The sequence below is a fragment of the Pongo abelii genome, chromosome 4 (genome assembly GCF_028885655.2).
Source record: "Pongo abelii isolate AG06213 chromosome 4, NHGRI_mPonAbe1-v2.0_pri, whole genome shotgun sequence".
NCBI lineage: Eukaryota > Metazoa > Chordata > Mammalia > Primates > Hominidae > Pongo > Pongo abelii.
In genome coordinates, this window is record NC_071989.2 from 169,288,582 (window position 1) to 169,305,942 (window position 17,361).

Below are 17,361 nucleotides of genomic sequence, written 5' to 3' on the forward strand. Positions count from 1 at the left end.
GTGCTGTGTGACCTTGCTTAAGAAATGAAACTCCTCTGGGCCTAAATTGCCCCTTCGTAAAAGGATAACATGGTGATGTGAAAAGACTCTTCTGATTCAAAGAAGAGAAGTGGTAAAGATGATTGAGACTGGAGAACTGCCCACTTAGATGCCTATTTGTGATTTGTGTGATTTCTAATTCTGGGGGCTCTTCATACTGAGGGAGCTTTATTTTCCTGACTCATACTTTTTTTTTTTCATTTCAGTAGTTGAGTATACTTTAACAGAAAGGAATGAAGAGCTAAGGGTGGAATTTTGGCAGGTGGTGAAGGAGGTACTGTTGGTTCTTTCAAATCACACCATGACAGTCAGTATTCTCTTTGCCTTTGATGAGATGAGACTGATATGGGAGACTTGGTGAATATCTGTGAGAGTTACGTGTCTCCCTGAAACTCAGATTAAACCCTCCATTATCCTGGAATCCAGAGCCTTATTGTACTAGCTCATGAGCCTGTCAGCTTGAGAATAAGTAGGATGGAAACAGGACTGCTCTGGGAATGAGGGATGATATATAATGTTTTTCCTGCCGCATCATTCTAGAATGATGGACTGTCTCTGGGAGGCTAGGCCCCAACAAGAGGTGGAGCTTCTGCCTATAGCCACCATCTTTTTTGAAGAGTGTCCCCCCAGGTGACCGGGTCTCTAAGGACCTAAGCTCCTCTTGGTACTCCTCTTGCTGCCTCAAGCTAGGGAAAGATGGTGGTTTGGGCTCTACCTTCATGTATTTGGGCATGAAACACCATGAAGATAAGAAACCAAAACAAAGCAAAACAAGCCACAACACAAATCCTATATAAAAACCTCCTTTCTCTGGCAGTCCCAGTTTCTGGGGTTCACATTCCCAGAGAAGTTAGTCCCAAAAGACAGAGGGAGAGAGGTCAGCAGGAGTGAGATGAGGCTCTGCTTGGATTCCCCTTCCTCTCCAGACCTTTGTGGACCACCCTCCAGCTCTCTGTGGTCTTTCTCTCCCGTTCCACGGCTGCCTGATTGATGGTGAAGGGCTGCTCCATGCTGCTGCTGCCATTCTCACTTAGCAAGAGATTATAAATGCCTTCAGTCTCAATTAATATAGATTAGCACCATTTTCCCCCCTCTACAGATTATTTTAATGGAAGTTCATTTTTTTGTTGGGTGGCATCAGCACCACCATTTTTTTTTTTTTGTTTTGTTTTTGAGACAGAGTCTTGCTTTTGTTGCCCAGGCTGGAATGCAATGGTGCGATCTCAGCTCACTGCAACCTCCACCTCCCGGGTTCAAGCGATTCTCCTGCCTCAGCCTCCCAAGTAGCTGGGATTATAGGCCAGTGCCACCACGCCCAGCTAATTTGTGTATTTTTAGTAGAGATGGGGTTTCACCATGTTGGTCACGCTGGTCTCAACCTCCTGACCTCAGGTGATCCACCCGCTTTGGCCTTTCAAAGTGCTGGGACTACAGGCGTGAGCCACTGCGCCCGGCAGCACCACCATTTGTAATGATTGCAGAGTGTTCCATTGTGACAGCTCCACGATTTCCTTAACCGTCTGCTCCCCACTGATGCTGCATGGCCTGTCTGCATCTTGTCACGGGTAAAATCACAAGATCTTAGGGATCATCCTCTCTGGACAGGCTTTTCGTTTTACAGAGAAGGGAGATGGCTTTGAGCTAATGGCAGACTAGGACTAGAATCCAGGTTTTTGGATTTCCCACCCGCTGCCATTTTCACTCTGCCAGGCTTATTGAGGGTAGGCATAAAGGAAAGACAAAGGGACCTCACAATCCTATGTGCTGGGCAATTTGCAGACAATGAACACAAATGTCCCCTTACACATTTTTGTATTCTCTTCCATGCTTCTACCAGTAAGTGTCCAAAATACCGTTCCCCCGCTGATTGCCTGTTGGACACATTTGGTCTGACCCTCCTTCCTGTGCCCCAAAGCAGCATTTAAAACTCCTCCATACCCTCTCCCAGTTCTGTCCCCTCTCTGCATCCCCCAGGGATTAAATTTCCCAAGGGCAATTGCCATACAGAGGCAGCAACCCAGTCACAAGATGGCTAAATATAACTGTGCAGACTGCAAATAAGCCTCCGGGATCATCTGCTCCTTTGTTTAGCTTATTATCCTCCCAAATCAAACTCCAGAGGAGGCTCGTGCATCGTCCATGCTGGGCAGGACCCGTCGGGTGGGTGTTTGTGTCCGACAGGAAAAACCAAACAAACGCAACTCTGCTGTGAGCCGAGTCATTCCTCTTCCCCAGTGGAGCAGGGCCTGCTTTTTAGATAAAGCTGACAATCCCCAGGTTTTGATTTCCAGAGCAAATCACTGAGAATCACATCAATATTGGGAACAGATGCAACAGTCTGGCCGACCAGCTGTGTGCAGTCAAGCAGCCAGGGATGTGGAACCAGGAACAAAGAGGTGCTGGCACTGGAATGTGCTTCATCTCCGCCGTCTCTGCCTCCCTAAGGGAGAAATGGACCATGTGGTGGGCAGGGGCATCCAGGGTCCTGGGCTGTGCAGGCAAACCAGAACTGGAGATACGGAGACAGTCACCCCCAGAGACACAGGTTTGTAGGTGGCAATTCTGATCCATTAGTGATGTCTGATGTGGACCCCGGTCTGGTGTAACAGGCATGCTCTATATTTCATCTGTGTTTTAGATAAAACCAGTATCAGTACGTAGGATTTCATAGAGGGTAGGGTGGAGCTGGGTCTCCACGAAGCTCCAGGCTTAACTGAAGCCCAAAGCTGTCCCTCAAAGAGGACTGTTTTTTTCCCAGAGACTGGAGGTCTACTTTGAATCTTGGATGGTAGCGGGGACAAGGAACAGGGAACAACCTGTACTTGGAAAGGACCTGGAGTTTGATTTCTATCATGAAAGGGCACTGATGATGTCCATTGCTCATCAAATGGATACTTTTCAATATTTATCCTAAATAAATCCTTATCAGCACTTGATGCTACTGGCCAGTTCTTCCCTCCATTGGTTGAGATATGATTCTGCCTTTTCTTCTGTCTCTCGTCTCCCCTCTGTTTCTCTGGAGGTTCCATCCTCCTCTGCCATTAAATATCAGGATTCCTTCATGCTTGGCCCCAGGCCCACTTCTTCTTCCACCCGGTATTCTTTCCCTAGGCGATCTCTTCCAGCCCATTGCTTCCATTCCCACCCACATGCATATACTTCTTTTATATCTTGAGCCACGCATACCTCTCAGCTCCAGTGGCCTCTCGGCCACCTTGACTTGGATGTCTCTAACTCACCCTGTTGGGAAGTGAGTACTGTGATCTTCCATCTCTGCTTCACCTACCTGAATCTCTTCTAGTGTTTCCAGTCTCAGAGGACGACACCACCATCCAGTTAAATAAGCCAGAAACCTCACCTGAATACCTCTCTCTCTGTTTCCATGTCTAATCCATCATCTAGCCTTGAGGGTTTTACTTCATACTTATTTTTGAATCTGTCCACTTTTTCCTTTCACAATCACTATCCTAGTTCAAGCTACTATCACTTCTGGCCTGGACTAAAAATGGGCCCAAACCTCCTAATTCTTTTTCTTAAATTCATTCCAGCTCCCAAGTAGTCAAAAAAGGTCTTTGTCAAAAGGTAGATTGAATTATCTCTCTCCCTCACCCCTGTGTCTCCACTCTGACACTTGCTTCTAGTTTTCTGTGGTACAGGTTGAGTGTCCTTTATCCAAAATGCATGAGACAAGAAGTGTTTAGTATTTCACATTTTTTGGATTTTGGAATATTTGCATTATATACTTACCTGGTTGAACATACCTAATCCAAAAATCTAAAATCTGAAATGCTCCAATGAGCATTTCCTTTGAGTGTCATGTTGCCACTCAACAACTTTCAGATTTCAAAGCATTTTGCATTTTCCCATTTGGGATGCTTAACCTGTACTTCAGGACAGCTAAAACCCTGACATTCACGTGGTGCTCCCACTTTCATAGCACTTTTGCTTTTTGTGATCTCATTTAGTTCTCAACTAGCCCGTGAGTGAGTCACTGTCATCACATTTTAAGAATCTTATCTGTTTTCCTTGAAAACGGTGGCTGAGAGGTGAATTAGCACTTCTAAGGTCATCCAAGTGATTAGTGAGACAGCCTGATTCTTCTGACTCTTCAAACTAACCTCATTTGTTTTTCCTTGCTAAAAAGAAGATTTTTGATTACACAGATGCTCTTCAGTGTCCCTTCTAGCACTCACAGTCTGTGATTCTGTGGTTTGCAGGGTCCACTGGGAAGCTGCAAAAACATTTCAAAGAGAATTTTACAGGTGAGGTGGAGAGAAAAGGTTCGAAGTCAAATTCATCTTTCTTCAGACTGAGCTTTGGATCTGAAATGCAGGGACAACAGATCAATTCTCTCTCTCGTGGCTTCTCCTACTTTGGACTCTCCATGACTATGAATGGAGTTTGGGTCAGAGCTTGATGGTTACAGGAGAAGGACTGAGGGGTTTTAGTCTTGCTGGGGAAAAGACTGAACTTGGGAGGAATGGAAACCCTCAGTGTTTTGACACAGTGGATAATGAGTATTGAAAACAATCCACTGTGAATGAACCCTTGTGACAACTTGAAATAAAAGCAGGTAAGCCATAGGAATGAAGAATTTGAAGGAAGAAAGAATCAAATCAATAAACAACCAGTAATTCCAGATTCCCAAATATGATCTGTACAGCTGACATCTGAGAACAGACCAGAAGCTTCTGTACCTAATATAGATTGCTGCATCTTTTGTTAGTATGTATGAATTAAAGACTCTTCAAGCGGCAGAAGATTGCTACTGAACTGAATGAACAAGAAGGACTCTTTTTGATGAGTTGGCCTTTCTCTGTGAACTTTTCATTAGGCTATAAACAAAAATACAGACATTTCCTTATCATGGACATAAATATGATAAATTGCCAATCTATGGACCATGTAGAGTAGAGATGATAAATAAGGTTTATTTCCCATGGTATCTCTGATTGTTTGCTCAGTGTCTTGAATACTAGAAACAGAAAGATGTGAAAGCCAAATGTGGTCGTAATGGGAAACTGTGTGATAATCGATTAATAATGTCTGTCATGGCTGAGGAGTGACACAGTGGGAGTGCGAGTACTGATCTGGAACAGTGCTACTCAAAGTGTGGTCTGCAGATGGGTTTAAGTGTGCAAAATATGTGTTACCCATGATGAAATGAGTACAGAAATGAAAAATAAATATTTAGAAACATTTATAGCAATTTGACATTGCTGTCACATCCAAGCATATACTTTTGGTATTTTATAAAATATTTTTCTGTGATGGCTTGAAAATAAAAGTAAAACTCAGCCCTTGACCAGCGGTAGCTTGGAAAGCACTGACGTATAGGACTGTGTTTGGTTCCTGTGAAAGACTTTGAAATGTCCTGGACTTGGGGAGCTTAGGAATGCATTCACAGGGAATCATTCACTAAGCATGGGTGTTTGCCAGTTTTCACCCTTTTACTTGGTGGAAGGATTAAGATAACTACTCAGAGACTGCCAAAAATACCTTCCCTGCCTCTACCTGTTCCCACTTTCCATTTATCCTATAAAGCCTGCATTAAGATGGATTCCTTCCATTAGTGTGTCAGTGAGGCCAACAAAGAGGTTGTGCCATTAAAAGTACTGAAGGGTGATCACAAAGACGTGTCCAACATCCAGGTTGAACTGGCCCGGGTGGCCACTGGGGTCATGCATTAATTCACCCATTCATTTGCCAGTTCATTCATACTCATTCATTCTGGCATTCAACAACTCTTTTTGGAATGTCAGCAATGTGTGTCACAGTGCGAGGTACTGGGGATATGATGATGACCAAGAGAGACAGGTTCTTTGCCTTCATGAAAATGACAATCTAGGAGGGGAGACAGATAGTAAATCAATAATGTGTATAAGTAGTGATATAAATCCTGGTAGGTGCTCCAGTGGGGAAGCATTGGTTGCTCTGAGATCATTTCGCGGGGGTCTTATCTTAGCCGGGGCATCTTGGAAGGGCCCCTGAAGTGACAGTCTGTCAGTGTGCCTCGTCCATGGTGAGTGACCAGAGAAAAAAGACTGGATGGTGGGGTGGGAGGAGGGAGAGCATCGGGATAAATAGCTAAGCATGTGGGGCTTAATACCTAGGTGATAGGTTGTTAGGTGTGGTAAAACACCATGGCACATGTTTACCTATGTAACAAACCTGCACATCCTGCACATATATCATGGAACCTAGAATAAAATAAAATAAAATTTTTTAAAAAAGAAAAAAAAAAAACTCGAGATGATCCTGGAGAGGTGGACAAGGGAATGATGGTGCCAGGCCTTGCAGGCTGCAAGAGGAGTGGTAGGAGCCCGATGAAGTCACAAGTATGGTGCAGGCATGGTCCCTGCTCTCAGAGGCCATCAGTCTGGGAGAAAGTTACCTAAGCAAGTAGCTGTGATATAATGTGATCTGAGTTTTACAAAGGTGTACGTATAGGAGGGAAACAATAAGGTTAGGGAACAGAAATGATTTAACAAAAGAAATTTCCCCTTGTCACTCTCCTGCTTAAAACGCTTTTGCAGCTGCATGTTGTTTTTGGAATACAGACCCAATCTTTTCACGGGGCCCACACATCACCCCCACCCTCCCCTGGGGATGCTTCTTTCATCAGGCTCTTCTACAGCTTTCTCTGCTCCCGCTGTCCTGATTGGTCCTTCTTTTTAAATTTTTTTTATTTTAAAAATTATTATTATTATTTTTTCTCATCCTGTCTTATGGTGCTGGTTGATTGGTCTTTTTTTTTTTTTTTTCCAGATGGAGTCTGGCTCTGTCGCCAGCCTGGAGTGCAGCAGTGTGATCTCGGCTCACTGCAACCTCTGCCTCCCGGGTTCAGATGATTCTCTTGCCTCAGCCTCCTGAGTAGCTGGGATTACAGGTGCGTGCAACCAAGCCTGGCTAATTTTTGTGTTTTTAGTAGAGACAAGGTTTCACCATGTTGGCTAGGATGGTCTCAATCTCTTGACCTCGTGATCCAACCACCTCGGCCTCCCAAAGTGCTGAGATTATGGGCATGAGCCACCACACCTGGCCTGATGGTCTTTCTTTAGGACTTCTGGTACCACACATTTTCTTCCTGTCTTGTGGCCTTTGTACATGTTATTTGTTTGTTTGCAATGCTCTCCTTATGCCCCCACTCCGCCCTTGTTTGTCTCTATAATTCTCTAGTTTTCCATGTCTTAGTTTAAATATCCCTAGCTCCCTAGAGAACCCTGTACTTCTGCCTCACAGTGCTTAGAACAAGTATAGTTATTTATTTGTATGATTAATTTAATGTCTATCTCCCCTGATGCAGTAAGTACTTGATGCATATTGAATGAGTGACTGAATGAATGAATGAGTGAATGAGGAGACAGCTGGCCTGGCCTGAGGCAGTTAGCAGTACTGGTGTGAGAGACAGTGGATATGGGGTGTGGCTGGGGCCAGGCATGGAGAATGGGGTATGACAAGTGCCAGAACACAGCCATTCCCTCTCCGTTGACTTTTCATCTCTCCCAAGCATGTGTGAACTGAGTCGCAACATGACGGGAGCCTCTGAAAGGACACTTTCAAGGGATTAGCAATGCCAGTCCTTAGCTCTTTAGGGAAAGCAAACATCCAGGGTTGATAAACTGTGCTTAGTCCTATCTCTGTGAATTATAGGAAAATCCTTCAACCTTAAAATTGCTCGGGGCCAAAGAACCTCTTTTGGAATATGTTGCTCTGCCGGGTGACCCGCATGCTGGAAGGCTGGTAGCTGGGACAGTGGTCAGGCATGGCTGGCCTCCCTCTCTTTCTCCTCTATCTTGAATGGATAAGGCCTTGCTGGCCTTAAGGCTTTGTTTAAGAACCAGGATGCCCAGTGTCTGTAAACATTCCTGTGTTAGTCATCTAATGCTGTGTAACAGCTTATTCCAAAATTTAGGGGCTTAAAATCATCATTTAATAGCTCTTACAGTTTCTGCAGGTCAGGAATTCAGAGCACCGGGGGCAGGACTTGTCTCTGTCTCATAGTGCCTGGGGCCTCTGTGGCTTGAAGGCTGGGCGCTTGGAATCCTTTTCAGGCTTCATCACTGATGGATCTGGCGGTCAATGCTGTTGCTGGCTGGGGGCCTCAATGGCCTGTTGGCCAGAACACCTAAGTGCAGCTTCTCCGTGTGCCTGGGCTTCCTCACAACATGGTGGTTGGATCCCAAGGACAAGCGTCTCGAGGCAGAGCCAAGTGAAAGCCATGTCCTTTTTAGAACCTAGTTCTGGAAGACACGCAGCATCCCTTTTGCCCTGTTTTATTTGTTAGAAAGGAATCACCAAATCCTCCCCATATTCAAAGGGAGAGGAAATTAGAATCCATCTTTTACAGGCATGTTTTAAAATATGCCACATTCCTTTAAACAAAAGCACAGAGAGGATCTTGGAATAGTGATAGCAGTTCAAATGTGAAAGAAACAATGGTTTCAGAGCAAAAATGTCTCTTCTGAGATCTTGGAGGACTCTACCCTGGACAGCGTTTTGCCAGCTGGCCCTGGCCTCTCACCTCCCTTTAGGGAGATGCATTGTCCTCTGAAAAGATTCTCTACCCTTGCTTAAATAAATGTAGGGCAATCTAACTTTAGCGTGTGTGTGTGTGTGTGTGTGTGTGTGTGTGTGTGTGGGGTGGGGGCCAGGGTTCCTCCTGCCATCCGTAGTTCACCTGAAATACTGCACATGATGTAGTCGCTGTCTGGAGCATTGGGAAGATTCTTAAAGTTAAATTTGTGGTATTTTAGAACTGCCCAAAGAGAAAAATAAATAAATAAGTAAGCCATGCTAATAGTGAAGAGTTATAGTTAAGGGAAGGTTCTTTGACTGAACTAGTTTAAATGTTAATTTTATTACTCAAGGGGGAACTTTGGAACTCCCTGTCATTATGGAACAATTAAACTGTAGTTCCTTATTAATTTTAACTGCTTTCCTAGGGTAATTAGTGGCATATAATGTGAATTGCATCCCATTAATCAATAGATTTTTGAATGTGAGTGGGCAAAGTCTTTTATTTGGCTATCCAACAAGACAAGGCCTATGAAAGGAACAAGTTTGGGCCCTTTGAGAATAGAGGGACTCCCCACACCTCCCTGAGTCCAGGATGAACCTTGGCAATCCCCTAAATAAAACATGCAGTCATTAAACTTTCAGGAAGGTGTGATGGTTCTGGCTGCCTCCTTAGACATGAAGTTGGCAGGCAGAAAATGGATAGTTTTTTGGAACAAGGATTTGGAAACTAAAACAGGAGATTGAGATTCTGAAGTCCTAGTAGCAGGTCATCACTTGAGGATTTATTTTTTTTTGGTTACTTTAAAGTGACATTTATGAAGCACCTAGTGGATACCTGGCACTTTCCTAGGCAATGGGTCTCTTATTTAATTCTCAACACTACTCGATGAGATTGGTATTATTATTTCCATTTTATAGACAATGAAAACATGTCTCAAACTTAGAAATATAAGATGATATAGATCTTGACCCTAAGCTCAGGTCTGGCCCAGTCCAGAGCCTGAATTTCAACTGCTACATCACTGCCTCTTGGTTGGGCCATATCTTTATTCATGTCTTCAGTTGCTCTGATTTTATTTTAATGCTCTTTTTGTTTGTATATTCCTTATCTAATAAAACAGAATACCAGTGTTAAGAGATTTTTAGGGACTATAATGTGATCCCTTCATTTTATAAGTAAGAAAACTGAGGTCCAGGGATGAGGATGGACCATCTAAACCAGAGAGAGAGTAGTGACTCTTATTCTAGGCACAGCTCAGGGATGAGGGAGACATGGCTGCTAGCAGTTCCCCAATTCCAGCTCTGTCTGCACAATCCTCAAATCCTGACCCCGAAATCTAACTCTGGCTTCCTGGGCAGGCTTCTTACCATGGGTGTCACCAGGTCTGAGAATCTAGTTAGGCCAGCATTCCTCTTGTGGGCAAACCATAGCCAACTCTGTCTTGTCCACTTGCAACTTAAATGGCACCAGCCTGTGAAATACAAATTGTATTGGCACAAGCCTCCATCTTCTCGACTGACAGCACTGACCCCCTCACAGTGTTCTTTGGATTTCCAAGGCTTGTTGCAGGAGCACACATGGCCAGTCTGTCAGCTGTGGCCTGTACGTGGCCTCCTCCTTCCTCTCTTCTGGCTCCCACCTGATAGAGTCCCCAGCCTGGCAGGCCATCTGCTGAAGCCGCCCTGAGGCCCACCCCAAGAATACTGCTGGCTTTCCATGCCAAAGGACTCTTTCTGGATACCCCTAATGCTTTTAGTTTCTTGTGGGCAGAGAATTGCTGGGTTATGTGGTGCCAATCAGTGCCCTGAGCTTCTGGCCATTACCCCTCACCTAGAATATCACCAGGATGCTTATGACCATCCGTTTCTGGCCTTTACTCCTTCAACCACAGGAGCTCAAACCTATCCCAAGAATAGATGGGAAGCAGATGCAACTCCATAGCTTCCACTCTCCTCTGTTCTCCTCTTTGACCCTTTTCCCCAATCCACACTCCTCCCTCCATCCTTACAGAACAAAGGCATTTGTTGATTCATCAGATTTGTTCACTGAGCACCTGCTACTTGCCAGGCCTTCTGCTGTGTGCTTAGGGTACAGTTGAAACAGTCATTGTTAGTTGCCAATATTCCTCTTTCTCTCTTTTTGATAGAACATCAATTTTGTTTGGGGCAAGAATTTGTCAGACCTCAGTGAAGAGTCATTTATGGTTGTTCTAAATGGATCAGGATAATACCACACCCTCATCACCCCCACCACCCCATCTAGTAGGCTCGAGATCCTGAACTGGATGAGATGTGAGAAGAAGCTGGGTGCTTTTGATAAAAAGTGCAGACAGGGAAGGGGGCTTGGGTGGCACTGCCCTCTTTCCTGTTTTCCTGCTTTGAATGGGGAGTTGATGTTTGGAGCTTAAGGGCCCAGAGCATCAAGCCTGAGTAGCAGGAGACGACAAGGATGGCAGAGCAGAAATGCAGGAAAAGCCTGGATTCTGATGGCTTGGTTGCGCTTCCAGACCAACTCTGAGGTTGCCTTTCCTCTGGGCTTCTCACTTAGAAGAGAACAAGCACAGACTGGTTTAAGCCAACCTCTTCATCTGTCATTTCCAAGTTCTCCTAACAGCAGGATGGTGATACATTCACACAGTGATATGATGTGAGTGATACAGGCACAGCCCCTGCCCCCATTAAGTTCACACATCAATGAATACTGGAGATGCTGGGAAGGGCACTGAGTTGCCAACTCAGGCAATGCCTGGCACAAACTTGCTCATTCACTTTTGCCTTCTTTGCACGCTGTGTTTCTTTGCTTGATCTAATTAAATTCCATCTCTATCTGCTTTTACTTTAACTTCTAATTTCCCAGTGTAAATATGAGCCAGGAAGAGCGGATCAAGGAGGCAGCTGCTCCTCGGGGCCTGGCTGGTCTGCGGCATGGTAGATTGTGAGCTCATTTAGAGAACACTCTGGATCGATAATGATTTCAGTTACACCGCAGGCTAAGTGTTTGAAGCCAGTGACTCTGGGAGGGGTGATGGATCCATTAGGAATGCTTGGGCAAAGGGTAGAGACTCTTTCCTTCCCTCTTCTGCTGCAAGGGGAGAAGTAATTTCTCTGTTTGGCTGTAAGGTTGCTAGGTCAGTCAGCCTGGGGAATGGTTGATTCACAGCTCGGGTTTTCTTTCAGGGGCGGGAAGTTTTGCCAACAGAGAGGCTAGGAGGGTGGTAGTTAAGAGCTCCAGCTCTGAGAATCCAGGCTCTTCCCTTTTGCATGCTGTGTGACCTTGGGCAAGTTACTCAGCCTGGCTGAGCCTCTATTCCTTTATCTGTGCTCTGTGGACAATCACAGTAGATAAGGCTTCTGTTGACTCTTAATAGGTCTTTTGTAAATCTTCTGGGGAGTGTCATCACCAAGGAGTGGAACAGTGAGGAAGTGAATTTGTGGAATGCATAGAAATGAAAACATCCAAACAGCTGGGAGTGTAACATAAATAAAGGTACTGTATTAGTCTGTTCTGACGTTGCTATAAAGAACTGCCTGAGACTGGGTAATTTATAAAGGAAAGAGGGTTAATTGACTCACAGTTCCCAGTGGCTGGGAAGGCCTCAGGAAACTTACAATCAAGGCAGAAGGGGAAGCAAACACATACTTCACATGATGGCAGGAAGGAGAGGTGCTGAGCCAAGAGGGAAAAGTCCTTTATAAAACCATTAGATCTCATGAGAGCTCACTCACTATCACCAGAACAGCAGCATGGGGGTAATTGCCCCCATGATTCAATTACCTCCCACCAAGACCTTCCTATGACATGTGGGGATTATGGGAACTCCAATTCAAGGTGAGATTTGGGTGGAGACACAGCCAAACCATATCAAGTACAGAAACAACACAAAACAACATAAAAACACAAAACAAAACCCAAGATATGTTGGAAAGGGGTACCTAGAATGCTTCCAGGAGGTGTGGGGAAGAACTCAGTTCTGTCTCTTTGCCTAATTCTTTTTTTAAAAAATTAACTTAACTTTTAAAACTAGAGACAGAGTCTGTCTATGTTGCCCAGGCTGGTCTTGAACTCTTGGGCTCAAGGGATCCTCCTGCCTCGGCCTCCCAAGGTGCTACGATTACAAGGCGTGAGCTACCACGCCCAGCTTTCCTTACCTAATTCTTTATCCTTTGGCACCGCCAAGATCCTACCCTGTGCCGTATTTAAAAAGAACTAAAACACCCCCCCTAAATATAGCAGTACTAATAAATATTTTACATGATATTCAAAGTTTTTGTATTTTCTATGGGGGAAATAGGTACCTCTGCTGATGGTGAATGTGTATCTTAATAAAACAGGAGTTTGATTTGACCATCTGAATCAAGAGACCTAAAAATGATCCTATCCTTTGATTTAGCAATTCTATTTTCAGGAAATGATTCTAAGAAAATATAAATTTGGATATGGGAAAATTTAATTAACATGGTTTTTACACAGCATTGAAAATTAGAGAGAAAGTGTCCAATAATTTCTTAAATAAATTCTAGTGAATCAGTATAGCGGAATACCATGTTACCATTACAAAATGTGAAACGATACTGAAAACTTGAGAAGAGGTTCAAGACAAATGTAGACGTGATCCATGAAGACTCCGGATTTCTAGTAATACTACTGGGGTTGAAACGTGCTTCTACTGCTTCCTAGCTGTGTGATGTTGGAATGAATTACATAACCTCTCTGTGTCTAAGATTTTTCATCTGAAAAATAGAGGTTACAGATAATAGTTACTTCATGGGTTTGGCATATTGTAAGTGCCTTGTCTGCCATTAAGTGAAACTATGAGGACACATTTCCAAAAAAAGAAAAAAAAAAAGAAGGAAAAGAAAAAATTATACGTGAGAGAAAAAAAGATAAAAATATTAAGAACATTTATTTATTTATTCTATACTTTTTTTTTTAAGAGGCAGCATTTCACTATGTTGCCCAGGCTGGTCTTGAACTCCTAGGTGCAGGTGGTCCTCCTGCCTTAGTATCCTGAGTAGCTGGGACTCCAGGTGCGTGTTACCATGCCCAGCTATATACAAACTTATTGAGTACCCCCTATGTGCCAGGCTCTGTGACACAACGGTGAACAAAAGAAGTACAAATATATACATTTGGAGGGTTTATAGTGCAGAGAAGAAGTTCTCGTAAAAATTCCTGGGGGTCACTATGCCCAGCTAGCTAATTTTTAATTTTCTGTAGAGACAAGGTCTTGCCATGTTGCCCAGGCTGGTCTTGAACTCCTGGGCTCAAGCAATGCTCCTACCTTGGCCTCCCAGTGTGCTGGGATTACAGGCATGAGCCACCACACCCAGCCCTGAGGTGGATTTTTTTTTTTTAATAGAGAAAATCTAAGAGGTAATACCAGTAGGCAAATGCTTAAATGGATTACAGACTGGAAAACAAGATGGCAGCAAACCAAGATACATTTTTTTTTTTGGTCAACAAATGATGTTGGAAAATGCCTGGAAAACATGAGTGAAAATGTGAATAGACAATCATTAGAATGAATTATTCAGTGGGAAGTTTGCCACACCTTTGGATGAAACTACAAGATATTATTACTGTATCTGGAAAAGGTTATGTTTCAAAGATGAAATGCACAAAGAACTCCTTTTTCATGAGCCACCAAAGAAAGGACTACCAGAGAAGGTATTTTCTCAACTGTAAATGACCTCTTTAATTAAAACAATATGTTATTGAAAAAAAATTGCTGGGGATGTCTTTTAAAAATGCAGACGTGTGGACCCATCCTTAGAAGTCTGCATTCTGCAGTTGTGGGCGTAGGTCCAGGAGTCTTCATGTCGTACATGCACCAGAGGGTTCTGCTGCAGGCCTTTTGAGACTGCACTGGTGAATATATGCAATAACCAATATATGGTTATTGCTGATTGGAGAGGGATTAGTAGTGACTTTAATTTTTTTTTATTCCTTATGTTTTGTAAATTTCTACGCTAAGTAAGTTTTTTTTAATAATTAGAAAAAAGTAAACATTTTATATGTTTAAATATGCAGCATCTATGCCCCTCCTGTCTGCCTTCCCCTATGCCCAGCACAATTCTCATTTCTTGCACAGTAACAGAAGAACATCACAGAGACTCCAGATTAGGAAACGCCTCTGGAATGGATGATGGGGGCTGCGATTCTCAGCTGTAAAATCACAAAGAGAAGGTGGAAAATTTCTGGCCCAAATCATCTGCTTTTGTTTGAATGTGCTCCAGCCCCACCTCTCTTAGGCAAAGAAACCTCTTTAAAGATGCATTTCATTTGCTTTCTTTTTCTTGCAAATTCTCTTGACCTTGAGATTTATCCAATGGCTCTGGTAATTGGTGCAGTTTCCAGAGTCATTTGTATGGACATTGTGTAATGCGGACGTACGGGGAGAAATCTCCACAGTCATCCTGTGCTTGTAACAGGTGAATTTATATTTTATGGTTTTTGGTCAGATTGATTTTTGTGAAACACCCTGGGGTGTCTGCAAATATGAAAGTTCTTGTAGTTCTGGTTGCTTGTTTGTATTTACAGGAAGAATAAAAAGAAGATGAGAAAATTGCTCTCTGTGCTGACAAACTCCTTCTTCCCCAGGAGTGTGGAAGGGAAGGAGATGAAGGGCTTCCAAAAGGAGGGAAAATTAGAGGCAGTGAGATCAGAGATCAGGGTGAAAAGCTGCCTGTGAGGGCTAACTTGCACCAGGAAGCATTGTCAGGCATGGGCAGCAAGTTCATGAATACTGGGTAGGTCTCACCAAATAAACAGGTTACGATGAAGAAAACTGTTGTGATTAAAGTCCTTAAAATCCCTGAACTCTGTGATGAATGGGCTCTCTGGTTCTACCTTGAGTTTATTCTGAGGCACCATGTCCATTTTGGGCTGGTCTTTTACATAGAATGAATATCTGCTAATTTGGTTATACAAATTGAAAACTATATCTTTTCCAATCCCAAACTAAACCAAATGAAACCAAACAAAACTAGAACACCTAACTTTCTGCATTGGTTAGTTCTGATGCCTGAAGTACTTTTAGTGTAAAGATAGGTTCAGTAAGTATGTAGCATTCGTAGCATTACTTCTTCCTTCTGAGCCCATGGCAGACATTACTAATCAATTACAGTGCTCTCTACTGCGGAGGCCAGCTGTCAGCACATTCACTTTCCCCATTAAGCAACATTGATGCCTGGATTTCTTAGCATTATCGTCATCCCTTTTGGAATCACAGTTGGCAAATACAAAGCATCTTCACTGCTATTCTTACTGCAATTCCTTTCTGTTTTATCCTTGACAAATGCCAATAAGAAGTCACAACACTCACAATCTGCTCAGATGTGACCTTAGAATCTTCCTCAAAAACAGTTTTCCACACAGCTTCTACCAATAGATGGGATCTTGTATGGAACAGGAAAGGTATTTGCTATCTCTGGGGTATCTGAAAATTAGGAAGCAAGACATCTACCATTAACCCCTTTGTGACTTAGTTCATCAGATTAGTGTCACCAGAGAATAGAGGGGAAAAGGTCAGGTGTGTACTCTGCAGTCTGGTATTTATGACCCTTCATGGTTTGGCTTCAGTTTCTATTTCTAATCAAACAGCTCAGACAAGCCTTTCCATTTGCTTCCATATGTCTTGTCTTTTTCCATTTTTAGGTCCTCTGCTCACTCAGCTTCCCCCACCTGGAACACCCTCCCTCCTCTCCACCTACCCAATTTTTGCCATTCTCCAAGGCTTAGCTCATGGTCTGTTGGTTTCACTTAGTCTTTTCTAAATACTAGGAATGATTTGTCTGTGGTCTAAGTTCCCATGGCATTTACAATTTATTCAACTCACTTGGCATCAAACTTCTTCCCCTGAAATGTTTGTTCCTTCTTAATGCCTACGTGTTTTAATTTTTTAACCACTATACTGTAAACCTTGCCATCAGGGTCCAGGCCTTCATCTTCCTTTGTGTTGAATGTATACTTTGGGCAAGAGCCCTTCATTTCTCCAGGAGTGATGGGAAGAGGAGCTGCTAATGGAGGGGAGAATGAACCTCCATTTTATTTGCCCTGCACTCTGGTTGAAGCCCATCTGTGTTTCCATTTGAGACCTTTTAAGTAGAATTCAAAACATAGACTAGGATGTTCAAGGGTTTTTCTAAGAAAAGCTAATGCAGCATAAAGAGATAATCAGAGAGAGGATGTAGATGGTGCTAAAGTTTGGAACCACCAACACCTGCTAATGGGATGGAGTACTGAATACATTGCAGTTTCCTTTGGTTGTTCCTGCTCTAGTAGGAAGTTATGAAGATATTTAATATTCAAAATCATTTTATCCACAGTCCCGGCCTTGGGGAAATATTGCATTTAATCAAATCAGCTAGGTGCCCTGCTCAGAATCAGACATCAGATGGAGCAAGTAGAGCTTATTTTTATATTTGAAATATTTCTTAGTAAGCTAAAAAAATAAAACTTCACTACTACACAAAGTGATATAGGTTTTATCATTCAAAGCACAGAGTAGAGATATTGGAAAGCAGGCTTAATACTTGCTTCCTGAGTTCTTTCTATATATTTCTAAATTATGTAATGATGGTTTATCCTAAATTATTTTTCTAAATCATAATGTCATCATATTTTTATTTATATTTTATTTAGGGAAAAGAGTCATAACAAATGAACACATTAATAAAAATATTCAATGAAAAATTGGTATGCAAGTCACTGAGCACACAAATTATCAGTTTCCACACAAAAGATGAGTTACTAAGAACAGAAAGTTCAATGGAGAGACTGAAACCCAAAGGGTCAACAAT

General features: G+C 43.0%; 1 long non-coding RNA gene across 1 annotated transcript in view; it reads left to right on the forward strand.

The window, feature by feature from the left end:
- LOC129059602 (uncharacterized) overlaps positions 1–17,361 on the forward strand; it is a 150,201-nt gene that overhangs the window by 41,621 nt on the left and 91,219 nt on the right. The window contains exon 2 of the long non-coding RNA XR_008525604.2: positions 6,808–6,928. This is a non-coding gene — a long non-coding RNA (uncharacterized LOC129059602). The remainder of the gene's footprint in view (positions 1–6,807; positions 6,929–17,361) is intronic.